Genomic DNA, 5,104 nt, shown 5'->3' on the forward strand with positions numbered 1-5,104 from the left:
TTAAAAATGGTTTTTGACCTGAATAAAAGGGGGAAATGGAAAGGACAAATGAGTTTATATGGCTATGAGTATCCAGAAAGAGCCAGGAGGTTATCAGAGGGGTTGCCCTTATGCACACCTGAGCAGAGTCTCAGAGACAGATAAAGTAGATACAACCCCAGGTATTGGTTCTTCTGAGGGCTACAGAGGCCCACAGTTTCTATGGTCATGGCAAATGGAGTTCAGTGCCATGTCAGTTGGCCCTACTTTGGAGTTTCTGTTTCTGTGTGGTGGAGCTGGACTCAGATGTGATCTTTGTCCACAAGCCTCTCCTGTTACTTTTACCGGAACTGTAGTTGGTGCTGGGGTTTAATGTATACCCAGGGCAACTGAATCTCTGGACTGACCATGTGATAGCCAGGCTCTGAGCCCCAACAGACTTGCACGTCCTACTCTCTGGTTTATTGGACTTACCCCATTCAGCTAACATGGAGGTGAAGAAGGTCAACCACCACACCAGGGAGCCAAGAGTGCCTATAACTGAAAGCAGGAGGATTGCATCCAGCACCCATATGGAATCTAAGCTCCCTCTTGCTATAAAGGTGGAGTGGACAACCATTCTAAGGTCTACAGGATGGAGGAATAGAATATGGATTAGAGTGGACTTACTGATATTCTATTCATGAACTATTGTGATTAGTAATCAAGGAAAATGTGGCCTTGGTGTGGAGAAAGTGGCCATGGTAGCTTCTGGGGGTAGGGAGTGGGAGGAAGAGATGTGATGTGGGAGCTTTTTCAGTGGTTGGAGTTGTCCTGGGTGGTGTTGTAGGGACAGTTGCCAAACATTGTATGTCCTCCCATGGCCCACTGGGTGGACTGTGGGAGAGTATGGGCTATGATGTGGACAATTGACCATGAGGTGCAGCGGTGCTCAGAGATGTATTCACCAAATGCAATGAATGTCTCATGATGATGGAGGAGGTTGTTATGGGGGGAAGAATGGGGTAAGGGGGGTGGGGGTATATGGGGACCTCATAATTTTTTAATGTAACATTAAAAAAATAAATAAAGATAAAAAGAAAAAGACTGAAACTGCTAAAATGGTAGCATCTTGCATATATCCCCACCCATCCAAATGAAGCCCTTAGTCTAGGCAATGACCCCTCATGAGGTCCATCCTTCAGTGTTGCACCATCACTGGAGGTGAACAAGGCTATGAGGAACCTAGTTGAAAGCTGTCATCCTTGAAGAGCCAAGCAATGGGCCTTGTCTACTTTGCCCATTGGCCCTCAGGCCAAGCCCACAGGCTCCCTTCACAGGGTGTCCTCTTGCTAGGATGTGCGGGTTGTGTATCCATAACTACCATGAAGTCTGTGGGCGCCAATAACTAATATTAAAATCCATGCATGTATGACACTAAAAAATAGGCAAAATCACCTTAATCTACTTTGGAGTCTCTGGAGATCCAAGTCAGTATTTGCAGCAGAGACATGACACCAGGCAGACTGGTGTCTGGGTCCATGGAGCAGGTACTTATGACCTCTGTGTCTGTTTCTTATCCCCAATGGGTGAAGAGAAAAGTCAATGTGAGAGCACATAGGATGTCCCTGTGCATAAAGGATAACTATTTTCTTTTTGGTAAGCTAATCATGCTCTTTCAAGCATTAACCTCAGGTAACAGTCCTGCCTCCCTGGAAGTCGATTTTTAAATTTTCTCTTCTTCCATCACATCACAGTGTGATGTCCAGGGTGGGTGGAACCATGTCTTACAGAAAAAGAATACTGAGGTCTACTGGGAAAAAGAACCTAAATAAAAGGCACCCATTTGAGGCAGGAACAAGAATTCCAGCCCAGCATTGCTTTACAGTAGGGTCTAGGCCAGAGAAGACAGGTGGAAAGTAGGATCGGAGAGGAAGTCCTTGCTTGCTGTGAGGTACTCCAAGGCATGAGGACCTTCTGGCTCCCTGCCCAAGAGCCTAGCCTTAGTTTGCCATTTCCTGGGCTTCAGTAGCAGGATTCAGGGGACACTTTTGCATTCTGTAAGACTTATTCCAACTCCAAGATTGCCATCAGTGAAGGCATTAGGGTTTGGGGAGTGGGGTGGCTAGATTGATGGGTCCTTTGACAGCTCTAAGATGAGGTTACCAGTGGTAGAGTATGAGTCACTTGTGAACAAGATTCTATTGGTTCAACACTTCTTTATTCTTGCCTTTGGGCAGATTTCAATCAGGCGTCCTTGGTGGTCTTGGAGCTGGGTTGGAGAATTCATGTCTCTGGTTTATACTGGTCCTCATGGAAACCAGAGGTGGGGTGGTCCGTGGTCCCTAATGGCACAGCTGATCACCCCTCTGTCCATCTTCACCAGAACTGAAGATCCCTGACAGTGCCAATGTCTTCTATGCAATGGACTCATGAAGAAATCATTTCCTACTGACAGTGCAGAACTTTTCCATAAGGACCAACATCAATAAAGAAGCCTAGTCAACCATATTTTAGGGAAGTAAGGAGGGACAAATGAACAACTACTAAGAGGCCCTGATGTCTGTCAGCCTCAAAGCCACTCTTCCTGGGTCTAAACTGTCAAGTGTATTAGCTGCCCACAACCAGAATATGCCAAGCTATGTGAGCACTTCCAAAATCAGCTAACCTGGGCCCACCCCTGACTCCCATTTCACCCCTGAACTTCTCCAGCTTTTTGGCATGACCCTGCCCCTTGACAGGCTGACCTGGACTCCAGTGGATCATTCACTGCTTTAGGGAGCACTGTACTCTACTTGGGCCCATGGATGCCCACCCATGATGTTCCCAGGTGACCCATCACTGCCTCACCACACTTCAGCCTTCTGCAGGCTGAACCAAACTTTCTATCATCAGTAACTTCTTATAGTGAATATTTTCCCATCCACCCTCACCCTAGTCCCTCACCTCTGGGAAAGAAGGAAGAAGCCATTTTCACCCAGCCAAAGAGTCAGTGAGGGAGAAAGGGCCCAGCCAAGCCCATGCATTTTACATCTCAAACCCAGCATGAGTCACATGCCACTGCTTCCTTGGGTTTATGGGACCACATGAGACAGGGTTGGTTTTTTATGATGGTATGTTTGAGGGGATGAAAGGATTATTGAATTTTTTGGTATATTTTAAAAATTACCTGTTAGGTAGGGGTAATATTTATTTGAATAGCACATCCTATATTTGAGTATCATATTAAATCCTCTTTCTACTTTAGCCAGAGAGTTAAGTTTTTGTTCTTCATGTACTGTGCTAATTTGAATCAACTACTGATTTCACATGGTCCTTTGAGTAAAAAATCATGCAGGACTGCAGTTTATTGCATTCAAGAGAAGTGAGAAGGGCAGTGAACCTTTCCTGGTTTACTGAAGCAAACACCAAAGGCAGCTTTCCCAGAGTGCCAGTGTTCCCTTAGGAAACAGAACTGACAGGAGATATTGATAAATATTATACTTTATTGTCTTGTGTGACTATGGAGTGCACAAATCCAAATTATACAGGCAGGAAGATTCAAGGCAGGGATTCTGAAGACAGTCCAAAGTGAATTCCCCTGGGCAAGCTGGCTGGATGAAGAAGAGATGTCGATTCTATCTTCTGAATGCTGAAATTATCTCTTCTCCATGTAATGCCTTTGACTTAATGGATGAGACATCTTTCATTGCTCAAGCATATCTCCTTAGGTGATTGTAAATGTAATCACCAAAAATGCAATCCACTTAATGACTTAAGTCCACAGAATATCCTCACAATAACATTTAGGCCAGTGTTTGCTTAACTAAAGTAACAAGCACCATTACCAGGCCCATTTGACACATGCATGTAACCATCACACAGAGCAAATGTATACTTCAGTACCAGTAACCTGGACAGGAGCTGAGTCTGATCATCTTACCTCAAGGCATTGGAGGACAAAAGGCCTTTCTTAAGGCATAGAAGATACTTCAGGAACTTGGATATCTTTTCAAATAACATTTGAAAGGACCATTTCCTGATCCAAGACAATGGCTACCTTTATACTGGTTTGGAGGAGTTGAGATAATATTATTCTTCTCTTTCTGAGGTATTTTTTGACCAACAATTGGGGACTTGTGTTTCAAGTACAAAATATAGAGTTCCATCAGCACTAGGAGGAGATATCAAGTATAAAAATAATTATGTAAACAAAATATATAAAGTTCAAAAATTACAATGTGGGTAAGGAAAAGGCTTGAATTCACATCTAAACATCATGAAAACAGAGGCTCACAAAGGAGGTGACATTCTCAAGGTCACATGGACAGGTCTTCAGGCTGCAAATCACAACCATCATACAAATTTGACTGATGTTTTCTTTGACCTCAGAGTGACAGCTGAGTGAATAGTTTTACAGTTACAGCCTAAAAACAGGAATAGGGTTTTAGAAGTGAGTCAAAGATTACTAGCAACTGGGCAGAATAGGCTCAGCCACATATTCATAGGTCTCTGTAAGCAGAGCTGCCTCACTCCTTCACTCATTCTGTGCTCAGGCTCAGCAAGCTCCTTGGAACCAGGCTTTCTGAGACACAGTTGAGATGCCACAAGCTTGGGGACTAGTGCTCCCTCCAGTCCCATACTAGGGCCTGGTCCTAAGATGTTTCTTATGTAAATGACTTAATTCAACTCCTGGAAACCAAAAAGAATGGATGCCTTTTCCAAGAAGGGAGCTGAGAACTTGATTTTAGGGGACTCCATCAGTTGGCAGAAGGTGCTGGGAGTGAATTTGGGGGGTTGACCAAGAGTACTTGGGGACACAGTCAAAGCAGAGACACCTCAGGCCCTATTCCCACATGATCAAAACTAAGCTTTGTGTAAATACAGCTGCAAATATCACCAGGACATATCAGATTTCCATGCTGTGAAGATTTTAACACTTGGGAGACAGCACTTTAATAAAAATTACATACACACAAAATGCTTTCAACACCCTGCCAGTTGTCCCAGGAAAAGAAGCTTCATGTCATCCATAGTCAACACCTCCCTACCCATACATGACAGTCCAACATCATCCCATGATCTCCCGGGCTTGGCCTAGGGCACTCTGCACATGGTCAACCAGTCAGGCATGCTTTTCCCAAAACATCCATCCCAACAACTGGAC

This window comes from Dasypus novemcinctus, chromosome 23 (assembly GCF_030445035.2).
Source record: "Dasypus novemcinctus isolate mDasNov1 chromosome 23, mDasNov1.1.hap2, whole genome shotgun sequence".
Classification (NCBI taxonomy): domain Eukaryota; kingdom Metazoa; phylum Chordata; class Mammalia; order Cingulata; family Dasypodidae; genus Dasypus; species Dasypus novemcinctus.